Source organism: Peromyscus eremicus, chromosome 15 (genome assembly GCF_949786415.1).
Source record: "Peromyscus eremicus chromosome 15, PerEre_H2_v1, whole genome shotgun sequence".
Classification (NCBI taxonomy): domain Eukaryota; kingdom Metazoa; phylum Chordata; class Mammalia; order Rodentia; family Cricetidae; genus Peromyscus; species Peromyscus eremicus.
Genome location: NC_081431.1, coordinates 73,845,187 through 73,858,183, shown reverse-complemented (window position 1 = coordinate 73,858,183; position 12,997 = coordinate 73,845,187). Strand labels below are relative to the sequence as shown.

The window sequence follows — 12,997 nt, the reverse complement described above, 5'->3', positions numbered from 1 at the left end:
TCTTTGTGTGTATGTGTGCATATGTGTATTTGTGAAATTATGTGGGTACACATGTGAGGGTGCACATGCATATGTGTACACTGGTTTATTCTGAAGATTCTGTCTCCACCTTCTGAGGCAGGAATTACAGAGGTGCCACAATGCACACTTGGCATTTATGTGACTTTAGGGATCAGAACCCAGGTCCTCACACTTGCACTCAAGCACTTTGACCCCAAAGCTGTTTCTTCAGTCTCTCTAACTGCTTTGAAGAGGGATTATACAGTGTTATTTATCAAAGCACAGGAGCTAGGGCACTGGATCAGAGAGAGTGGCTCATTGTGACCTTACCATGCCCCTCCCACGATATTTCATTACTTCACATCTCCAGGAAGCTACGCCTCTACTTCCCAGCACTTCTAGCCTCACACCTTCCCATATTTCTCCAGCTCTTATATGGGAAAAGAAAAATAAACAAGTAATGACACTGGCCTGCAAGAGCTCTACAATTCCTTTAATAATCTCTAAGGTAGGTCAGTGAGGATGGGCTCTAAGGAGGGACCTTAGTTAGAGCTCTTCATTAGATTTAACTAGTGTTCAGGAGGCACAATCTTCTAAATTGGAAAAAGGGAGGTAGCTATAAATATCTACTGCATATTGTTAACGAATAAAAGAAGGAAAGAGTGCTTTAATGGCATAGTTGGGCCATGCATCATAAGTTAGATGATGCTAGCATGAGCCTTGAAAACCAAGCATACGATCACAAAAGCCAAATGCCTGAGGAAAAGGAAGTCCTCCACACAGACTCTGTGTCTCCAGGCAGTCCTGTGCTATCCTGGGAAATAAACTATTTCAGCTTCCCCTGGGATATTATCCCCTCACTATGGGAAATGTGCTATAAAAGCCCTGAAGGGTTTTACTGCAGTTTACCTTTAAAACACAAAACAGTATCCCAGCAAGAATTCCTGACATAACTAGAACAATTGGGAAGAGAGTCACAGAGACAGGAAAAACCAAAAGGAAGATAAAAAAAAAATCTAAAATTATCATTCAGTCATTCCCTGTAGCTTTATGTACGTATATGAGTATGTTCATGTGTATGTTATATTTGTACAAATAGATATGGATCTCAAACCTGTGTGCAGCCTACATAGGCAAGAGGAAGGAGGGGGTGTCTAGCTCTCTCACCTACTTACTTATTCTCTTGAGGCAGGGTCTCTCACCGAACCTGGAGCTTGAATGGCAACCAGCAAAGCCCAATGTTCCTCCCTTCTCTACCTCACATTCCGGGGTTACATGGATATCTGTTACCACATCAGGGGGCTTATATGGATACCTGTGACCACATCAGGATTTTTACATGCATTCTGGTAATTCAAGACCAGGTCTTCAGGCTTGCATAGCATGTGCTCTGATGCAGAAAGCCAAATCTCCAGTCCCAGTACTTTTAAATGAACATAAAACAAGGCTCATTTGAAGTATTTACTACATTCATAAATTCCTTTGTCAGGCCCATTGTCATTCACATAAAGCCTGCATAGTTTAAATGACTAGAATATTTTCAGGTCATTGTTTATTTTGTTATATGAAAAAATGACCAAAAGTTTTCTAATGAGTTAAAAATCCAAGCACTGGGTATAAATGAACACATCTGTAATCTCAGGATTAAGGGGGCTGAGACAGGTGTGTCTCTCCAAATTTGAAGCCAGTCTTGACTTTCTGGAGATATCCAGGCCAGGAAAGGCTGTCTTAAAACATGAATATAAGATAAGATCCAAACCTTATTGGTTAGCACTAGAGAGTTGAAAATGCTGAGCGTTTTCCTATGTGTGCCTTTCTCCAATGGTAGGCAATGCAGGCGTGCGGAGAGAGACTCACCACACACCTGACATTCCTTTACTCATCTGTGTTCAGGGCACACCTTACCATATTAAGAGGAAAACAAAATGAAAATGAAGAGCAAATAGAAAAAAAAATAAATACGACTATTTGTCACTACATGTGCATAATTTAAACTGCAAAGAATTTAGAGAAAAAAATTATTATTGTCAATGTTCACAGGATTGTATTGTATGACATTTAGCAGGAAAAAAATTATGTTGTCTTTATCCCTGATAATCTGCAACTAAATTTTCTACTAATAACACAGTGCAGTCATAGTGAATTATTTTTATAACCTAAGATATTATACAGTACTGTGCCATTTCTGATAGCATACCATGGCACCATTAGCAATATGACTTTATGTATCATCTCTGGGACGAGGAAGTATTTGCCGTGCAAGTGTAGGGATCTGAGTTTGATACCAAGGACTACATAAAATGTGGATGTTAGAGCATGAGCCTTCCAAGTCTGGGAAGGCAGAAATAGGAGGTTCCCTGAAGCTAGCTGCCCAGCCAATCTAGTAGAATGCAGAATCTATGATCTTCAGGTTCAGTGAGTGATCCTCCTTCAAAAATTAAGGTACAGAGTGATTGAAGAAGTCAGTTAATGTTGACTTCTGGCTTCCACACGCCCCTCCCACATACACATCACAGTATACACACTTACACTCACAACTAGAATATATTTACTCTTTGAAGTTCTTCTTATAATAAACTAAGTGATATCTTTATGATTTCATTGCTAGCATTTTTGTATTTTTAATGTGTTAGAAAAGCAATCAATACAGATTAACTCTAATAAGATTTTAGGCATCTAATATGTATAGAGGCACCTTTCGATGTTTGGAGGACATATAACATTTCAGGGATGGAAAGAGTATACTGGCCTTTGGCAAATAGAGGAAACTACATCATTTTCCATAAACCCATTTTACTTAAACATATTCTGGATACAGGCATTAATGGGGTTATTTTAAAGTAGGTCAGCTTCCAAACTGTCAGCTGTTACTGCATTTGAATGCTTAGCTTTTCTTCTCTCTAAACCATGGCACTGTTCCCATCTTTTCTGTGAGAAAGACCTCCTAAAATGATTTTATCTACAATTCCTTTGTCCTCTCTCACAAATTCAATGGGTAGTCTCATTGCAATGCTCTCTAGGTTGCAAATTTTTCTTCAGGAGCAAATTGAACTTTTGGATTGGGCACTTGGATTTTTGAATATTACATTTAGGCCCAGATTCCAATATACTATCAACTGAAGCTATTGTCACTTAAAAAAATAGTAAAGTTAAATTACTTAAGCAAATGTATTTGTAATCAGGTGAAGCCAAGGATCTAGGCACATGCCTCATTTGGCAACTTGCATGCCTAGCATGCCCAAGGCCTTGAATTCCATGCCTCATTCTTCATAACTAGGGATGATTGTACAGAGTCAAGAGGATCATTCATTCATGGTATGTAGTGAATTTGAAAGCTATGTGGGCTACATGAGGCCCTGTCTGAAAAACAAACAACAAATAAGCAAAAAGCCAAAGAAAAGCCAAAACAATAAAAAATAGTTACTAATTCTTATTCACTTCTGCATTAACTTCTGATATATAGACCCTGTCTACTTCTCAACTGTGCAGTCATTTGTATTCGGATGACATAGATTTGAAATGCTGTTCAATTTGTCCCACTGTGTTTTCACTCCTCAAGTCTCAAACCTAACTGTTATGCACAATACAATTCTTCCAGAGATACTTTCTAAAAACTCACACTAAAGTGTGAAATGCTGGTAGACACCTGTGACCTCAACACTCAAAAGGCTGACATAAAGGATCAAGAGGGCATAACCAGCCTGGGCACTTAGTGAATAGTATCTCAAAAAGAAAAATAACTGATCATATCTAATGTCACTCATACTTGAAAAATGCAAATGAAAATAATCTTTGTTACTTTCTACTTAATTCTAACAATTTTATTAATCCAGATGATTTATTATTCTCTGCAATGATTTGTCTTGTAAACATAGTTGTAGAAAAATAGTAATTTTAAAGCATTGCTACTGTAAATCAAACCTTTAAATTTTTCTTTGAAAATATGATTAATAATACATATCAAAATTAAAGTAAATCAAAATTAAATTTTAGACTAAAGATTTTCCTACATAGGATTTATCTTTTAGACGTGAGTATAACACTATAAAATATATGTATATACATGTATTTGATATTTTTCTTTTATTTTTGTAATATTGGCAATTTAACTTAGGGGCTTGTATATAATGGGAAGATGTTCTACAACACTAAGCTGTATCCTAGCCCTTCATCTGTGACTAACTATGGGTACATGTATTTTTTTTTTGCAATTTTTATTGTGTCTATTTATTGTGAATATTACTGGGATACATAAGGACATTTTAGACAAGAATGTATCATACATTGTACATATCCCTCTGCTGTGAAATGTCAATCTGTATGCTGTGAATGTGTGTCAGTGTCACAGACTATGCCAGTCAGGACTTGACCATAATTCTTAATTTTCTCACAATCCCCAAAAGATTACCAGTGCCCTCTATCAGCAGGAAGTAGTATGACAAGCTATGCCCAAATTCCCAAAATATTGTTTATAAATGTTTTATTTTTATTTAAAGGGGTTGATTATAATTGCAATTTCTTTCTAAAGAACAAAAGGGAATATTATAGATATAATAGAATGAAAGGGTAAATTATAGAATCTACTTTTAAAGGCAAAAACTTGCTGTGGATTTTAGTTTATTGATACAAATTTAAAGTTAATTTTGTTATACTGTATGTATATTTCTACTCTTGCTTAAGGTATTATGTTTGCACAGCTCATTTGAAATTGTAATGTATAATTAAGAAATACAGATTAATAATTAGTCATCCATGATAATCAAACTTGTAGATATATTAGTTATGTTTTCAAGGTCAAACAGAGATATATTTTAGATAGACAGGTCATCTTGAAACACTTCAAAGACCTACAGAATATGGCATTTAAAATATTTTTAAAACTTAGACTTTTCTGGACAATGAGACACATCTGCTCCTGGCAGTACCAATTACTTTAAGGAGAATGATGGGTATTGAATAAACTCATTATGGAGTTTGTTTCCTTTATGGCAAAAGTTAGCCACTGGACAAAAAAGTGTCCTTGTGTTGACTGATTGACAACATGTTATATAAACTGGACATGCAGGACCCATAAGAAGTTGACCACTGAACTTTACAAGGTGAAATGGTGCTTTAGGTTCCTGCTTCACAAAGGAGACTGCCATATACTCTATAAGACAAAGAGAGAAGCAACTGAGAAATTCTAGGCCTATAGGCTGAAGGTGGATGCCCCAACATTATAGAGGAACTTTGTGTGACTGTCCAGGCAGTCAGCTGTCTCTGTCATTCTAGGTTTTTGGAAGTTGTTTACAATGTATTTCCTGTTTACATAGGTAATATTATATCCTTCTGAGGTCTTTGATGTAGTTGAAGACTAAATAGTTATAATTTTCCTTTATTATGATAAAAGATTAATTAGATATGAAACTTTAGACTCACAAATATAGGATAGATTATAGAATATTTTCTTCAATTTTGTCAAATACAAATAGACTAGATATTGTAACTATAATTTTTGCTTGATAACTGTTTTATTATATGTAATTTTACTATGTTAAAGTTAAAACCTTCCTCTTTGATTAGACAGAAATGGGGAAGTGCTGTGGAATGTCATTCTGTATGCTGTGAATGTGTGTTGCTCTGATTGGTTGATAAATAAACTCTGATTGGGCAGTAGCCAGGCAGGAAGTATAGACAGGATAAACAGACAAGAAAAATTCTGGAAAGAGGAAGGCTGAGTCAGGAGTCACCAGCCAGACACAAAGGAAACAAGATGACAAGGCAGAACTGAGAAAAGGTACCAGTCACATGACTAAACATAGATAAGAATTATGGGTTAAATTAAGTGTAAGAGCAGTCAGTAATAAGCCTGAGCTAATGGCCAAGCAGTTATAATTAATACAAGCTCCTGTGTTCTTATTTGGGGGATGTGAGTAGAAGAGATTTGTTCTGACTGCCAGCTGGCTAGGGCACAGGAAAACTTCCAGCTATATCCCTCCATTTCTCCCTACCTTCTCTGTCTCACTACTCCCTCCTTTTATAAGTTTCCTTGTTCCCTAGAAAGTTTAATGTCTATATCTACTTTCACAACATATATACATACATGATTTTATGTATGTACATAAAATCTAGGAAACACAAGTGAGATAAAACATGATATTTGCCTTTCTAAGCCTGGCTCATTTCACTTATATATTTATATGCCTTTAAGTTTAATATATGACGATCTATTCCCATATCTATATCTCAAGCAGAGGTTCAGATAATCACATAAATGACCATCAATGTGTATTAGATAAAACAGAGTAACAAGCATTTTTTAGAAGAAATGCTAGGTAATCATCTTTTTTAAAAAGGCAAGTTTATATACACAGATTAGGAAATACAACTAAGATGAGACCCAAAATTTGTTATGCTGTTATTAAGTGCTGCTAGCTCACACATAGGATAGTTGGATTCACTTAAGAATATCTAATGTGTTACATGTTGATACTTCCTCTTGTAGAACAAAAAACAACATACCAAGTATATGCATCTTGGAGTGGGGCTGAGTGATTGGCAGACACTGACAAACAAGCCTTTGCTGTCGTAGTTGAAGGTTTCTCCACAGCTGGGGTTTGTCATGAGAAGGTATTACCTTAAGAGTGGAGGCGATCCCTCAGTCAGTAAAGTGCTTTTATTGAAAGGAGGAGGACCTGAATTTGATCCCCACCAACAGTGGTTATATGCTTGTAATCCAGCACTGGGGAGACTGAGGCAGAATTCTCCCTGGGGCTCACTGGTAGATCAATCTGCTATAACTGGTGAGTTTCAGACCAATGATGTCTTGTATCAAAGAAAGTGGATGACTGTTTTGTGGTTGTCTTCTGATTAGCCCTTACATAAACATACATGTACACACACACACACACACACACACACACACACACACACACAATATAGATACATTCATATTTTTTAAAATTTAAAAATATTGTTTTAACTCTATAAATCAATCACACAACACTACTTAAAATACAAACAAAATCAAACTCAAGAGAGATCATGTGAGCTCTCACATGAGCCAAGATGGGAGCATACAGATATACCCAGGAGCTATGGAGGAAGAAGCAGTCTGACCTGATATGCTTACTTCCAAGGGTTCACTTCTGGCAATACCCCCAGCTCTCTGTGCTGCACAGGGCTTCCTACCCAACAAGTTCAGATAGGGTGAGCAGGGTGGGATATAAGCACAAGCAAAGGTGCTATAGTGGCTGAAAGTGCCTAGTTCTTAAGGGTACAACTTATGTCCAGTCTATCCATCATGATGTTAACAAGCTAAAGTTTGCCTTCAGTCTGTTGAAGATCCCTGGAAGGCACTGTAGGGCTTTAAGTGTCCTCAACTCTTACTGGGTTGGTGAGGAGTCCACATATAAATTATTTTAGGTTATCCCAATTGATCCATTCAATAAAGGTATCAGGAGAAATCCTGACACCCAGTGGATCACCAAACCAGTCCTGAAGCACAGAGAGATGTGTGGGATGACATCTGTGGACCACAAGAGTTGTGGTCTTGGAAAGGGCCACAGTTTCCACCACACTATGGGTGGCTCTGGATGTGCAGCTTGGAGAAGGTGGCACAATATTTTCCAGCTCTACTGTTACTACTGAAAAACATAAATTTTATGTAAAATTCATACCCAATAAACAATGTAGGTAGAAAAAAAAGACTGATCACATGGTTGGGTACATGTCGTTTCAGTGATTTTTATATTCTTGGCCCCAACTACAGAATTTCCCACATTGCTGTTTGCTTGTCTCTTGCTTGAAATTCCCTCCCTTCACTGTCCTCCTAGCCAGAGCACTATAGAGTTCTGTCAGAACCAAGGCCATTGCCTTCTCACTCAGCACACCTGTAGGGCCAACTCTGTTGATTGCTTGTCCCAATTCCTATAGAATCTCTTTCTTAGCTACGTTCAGTCATTTCACAGAATGAGAAGTTAGGCAGTGGCTGAGGAAACAAGGCTGGAGAAGCACTTTATGGTGAGAGTGTGAAGACCTGAGTTTGAATACCTGAGTAGCTGGTATTGGTTGTCCTTAGGGAGGTAGAAACAGGAGAATCTTCAGAAGCTGTGAAAAGCTGGCCTGCAACAGCAGTGAGAAATGAAGGAGAGAGGGAGGGAGGGAAGGGGAGAGAGAAAGAGTCTCTTTCAACACTGTGAAAGGCTAGGACCAGCACCAGAATGTTCTCTTACCTCCACACATGCCCCATGACCCCTGCTACACAGGAGAGAGAAGATATAGGCTTCAGCCCCTTGCACCACACTTATCCAGTGATCTAAGCATGGATACTCCAATGTTTCTCTGTGGTACTGTGGACATTCCTTGTTACTGCAATAGTTCATCTTTTAGTCTCCTCTCTGGGAGTCCTAGAGGCACAAGGTACAGCTGTTGTGATTGGTGTCCTGTTTCGGACTCTCTAATGCCAAGATCAGAGGCCCACTAAAACGTTCTTGTGTTTAGTAGTTTGACTGATGGATTGGTGCAGGTAATCACTCTCCTGGGTCAGGATTGAGGCAGTTTGGAAATCATTTCCAGGAGATCTGTTTCATTAAAAGGATTAATCTGATAAACACGTTATCCAATTGCCAACAGTAATTGTGAACACCACATGGTTATTCCATCTTAGAAGCTTTAGAACAGGCAAAACTGCTCTTTATGTATTAACAGGGGTCAAGACAGTGGTCTTGTTTTTGGAAAGATGAAAATCTTTTTGAATTTCTATTAAAAATAACCAGTATATTAATGAGCTTTTTTCAAAAATATCTTTTGCTCTCTAGATTCATTGTAGTGCAAGCCCCCTTTTATAGCAAAGGTAAGCATCAGGCATGAGGTTGCATACTAGAAGTCATGTAGAAATAACTATTAAAAGTTAGGATCTGTCCCTGGTGCATGGGCAGGCTTCTGGGAATCCGGTGCCTGTGGTGTGACACCTAGCACAGCCTTGGTGCAGTGGGAAGGGGCTTGGACCTGCCTAGGCTCAGTGTGATGGGCTCTGCTGACTCCCCATGGGAGACCTTGATTTGGAGGATGTGGGGATGCGGGGTAGCTTGGGAAAAAGGGCTGGGGGGTGGGAGGAGGGAGGAGGGGGCTCTGTGGATAGTGTGAGGAGTGAGTAGAAAAATTCTTAATAAAGAAAAAAAAGAGAGAACTGAAAAAAAAGTTAACTTTGGTTTACAATTTTATATTGCTATATTCCCGGACCCTTCAAGTGCATATGAAAGGAGTGGGGATTTGGAGGTGTTTGAGGAGAAGGAGCCTACCTGAATAATCAGAATTGCTACCATAGGCTCGGAAAATGCTAGGTGTTGGGTCTGTAAAAGTACAAAGCACTGCTGGTGGGTTTTCTCCACTCCCTGATCCCTGACCACACTTTCTTTCCTCCATCTGTTGGCATTTGCCTCTGCCAATACCAGTGTTTATAGCTGTGTAGCAGGAAGGGGCAGGGAGAAATTATTCTGTGACATCTTGTCTAGACTACATTTGATTGCTTGATTGTACTGACTATTGATTATAAAAGTATGCATGAAGCTGGCTTAGGAACCATCTCAGTTGGCAATGAGCTTACAATGAGAACAGGATGACTTGAGTTCTATCCCCAGAAACCACATAAAAAAGTTGGGCACCACAGTGAGTACATATAATTTCAATGTTGGAAGGGTTGTGGCTTATCCTTGGTGTCTCTGGCCATACAGACTAGACTACATGACATGTTTCAACCCGGTTACAGACTCTTCCTTAAATAAGTTGGGAAGCATAGAAAATGACTCCCAAAGTTGACCTGTAGCCTCCACATGTGCAAATACACACATAGACACCTACAGTCAAATATACCTGCACACACATGAACACACACATGAGCACACACATAAATTTGGAGAGAGAGAAAGAAGTAAACACAGCCATGAAAATCAAAGGTACATACATATTTATGCATATGCATTCATATTAGATAATATTTTCTGTCTCTACTACCTTTATAGTGGAAAGATGGGTGTTCTGAAGAGGCAAGAGAGCATGTGAATACACATGGAAAACCAACAGAGCACCTACCTTCTATAGAGAAGGATATAAAATAAACTGTTGTGGTTTGTACATAGGTAGATCCAAAAGTAATGATAAAACGTCAGTCTCTTAGTTTTGATAAACATTGGTTGCTTAGTTGCAAAAATGGAGGCAGCCAGATTTCTAAGGAAGCTCCCTCTGCATTTAGTCTCATCTCTGAGATATGTCCTGCTGACCTAAACTTTGTCACTTGAGGTTCCCTGGAGAGGTGCCATCTCCTTCCTCCATTTTAGATGGATGATGATGACCTTTATGTTGGTCCATGCTGGTCAATAGTCAAGAGACAGCCAAGCACCGGAATCAAACCAGCAAAAGGAAACTAGTGTGTCCTATGAAATTACTGTGTTTATATCCCCTTCAGATTCATACATTCATGATATATTGCACAGTGTGATGATACTTGAAGGTGAGACCTTTAATAGGCAATTAAGTCATAAGAATGGAGTCATTGTAAACAGGATTAGTATCTTTATTAAAGGGTTTCCAGGGAGCTTGTGAGAAGGGTCAGTTAATAAAACACTTGCCACAAAATCACAAATCCTAAATTCAATCCCTACACCCACATAAAAAGGTGGGCTTAGTGGCACATACTCATTGTCACAGCACTGAGGAAATGGGCACAGGAAGATCCTTGGAGCTTGCTGACCTAATTGGCAAGCTGCAGGCCAATGAGAGATACTGCCTGAAAAGAACAAAATAGATGTTATCTGAGGAATTACACCTGAAGTTGACATCTGATTTCTACATGCAGTTACAGATATGTCCATGAACACTTATCCACATGAGAGCAGCTTCACACACAAACATGCAGAGACAGAATAAAGAAAGAAAGAAAGAAAGAAAGAAAGAAAGAAAGAAAGAAAGAAAGAAAGAAAGAAAGAAAGAAAGATACCGAGAAGTTCCTGGTCCTCTTTCTGTTATCTGTTGGCCACGGTAACGTGTCTGCTAATGAAGTGCAGACCAGAACCTCTTTACCTTGACCTTGGACATTCAGTGTACAGAACACAACACAAATTTCGGTTGCTTTGCTGTCTATGGTTATATGTTTAAAAAGCCTGAATTAATTATGATGTCACCTAAATCTATTCTTTCATCAGCCGTAAAATCCCAATAAGCCGTTGGGACAATGTCCTGAAGATGGCAGAGCCTCAAAAGAGAAGGGAGAGGAATCTTTGATGGATGCAGCAGGGCAGTCTGGCTGAGTCCATTCTTATGTTAAGAGCATTGACCTTTTACAACACCACTGCATCTCTGGCTGTCAGCTAAAGCAATGTAATCTGTACTAAAAAGCCATCTAGACTTAATCTTCATGATCTAATTTTCACATAACAAAAATAACAATGAATAATACTGACTCAATAAACATGCGTATATGGAGGTATGTATTTCTTAAAACAATTTTTTTTCTTACTAAAGTAATGGAAGTACATTGAAAGTTAGACTATTAAATGAGTTCATAGATCCTTATTTTACTCTTTAATTTCTTGGCTTTATTCATGATCATTTCAAGATGCTAATTCTATTTACTACATATTTATTGCTACGAAGGAAAAATTCTGGATTAGTATATTAATGATATGGCTGTGGCTTCATCTTCACCCCTACCCTGTGTTAGCTTCTCTTCTCTTGCCATGATAAAATACTCACAAAACAGCAACTTTGGTGAGAAAATGTTTGTTCTGGCTCACAATTTAAGGGTGTACTACTTTATGACAGAAGAGTCAAAGCAGGGAGAAATTGAATCAGTTAGTCACACTGTATCTGTAATTAGAAAGCAGAGAGATATGAATGCATGTGGTTAGCTCACTTTTGCCTTTTTATACAGTCTAGAATTCCATCTCAAGCAATAATACTACCGACAGTGGGAAGATCTTTTCACCTTCATAAATAAAACTAAGATAACTCCCAAAGGAATATTCAGAGAGCCAAATACCCCATGATTCCAGATTCTGTCAAGTCGGCAATTAGCATTGACCATTCCAACCAATTATGTAAACAAATTCTTAAGAGTACCATATTTCATACTTATATTAAACGGTAGATGGAGGAATCTAGGACACAATACCATGATAATTGCACCTGGAAACTAAAAGCACCAAGGATTGACAGTCTTGATATGGTATCTATACAACACAGAAGATTGAAAGGTAAAGAGTTGATGTTCTGATATATGGAGTTATAAACTTCAAAATCTAGAATGAGTGATTCTCGATGTTGTCACAGAAGAAAAGAAAGAATTTAAAACTGAAAACTCACACATGCCTTTCTATTTCTCTATTCTGAAATTAATGCCCACTGGTATTTCTACTAGCATTTTTTTGTCTGAATTGAGCAGATATTTCCTAACTATGAAAGGCTGAGGAGATTAATATGTAGTATTCCAGGAAAGACAGGGCCATGGATTTTAATGAGTAAAGTCTGTATCTTAGAATACTGATGATGTTAATGATGGCCCAGTGTTTAAGAGGACAGACTCCTATGGTGCTGCCCTTCTCTTGCAGCTCTTCCTTATACCTGGAGTTGGAAATAAGCTTGTAATGGTATTTGCTCCACCCATGACCTTGAGATATATGGCCCAAAGGAGGTGGTGCTTCCTGCCTTTGTATGTGACCTCTTATAAGGAGTTGGAGAAGGGTCATATCCCTTCTCCCTGCTCCTGCCTGCAAGGTAGATTTGCTCCTGGTCGGATCAGAGGATGGCTTCTGCTGTCTACTCCATTCTGTAATAATGAGTGTATTTCTTCAATTTATATCTTAATAAATTCTGTTATCCATTTAATAGACTCACATGGATTGATTGTAATATAGGCTGTATGTATTTCCTTTCTGATTAAAGTTCTATACTCATCCACCATGCTTTGCTGACAAGTATCAAGAACCCTAGACTCTCTTTCAAGAGTCAAGAAGGATTCTCA

General features: G+C 38.2%; 1 pseudogene; it reads left to right on the top strand.

Annotated features, from left to right (window-relative positions):
* The first annotated feature begins 7,047 nt into the window (after window positions 1–7,047).
* On the top strand, window positions 7,048–7,629 carry LOC131924967 (large ribosomal subunit protein eL15-like; annotated as a pseudogene).
* The last annotated feature ends 5,368 nt before the right edge of the window (window positions 7,630–12,997 follow it).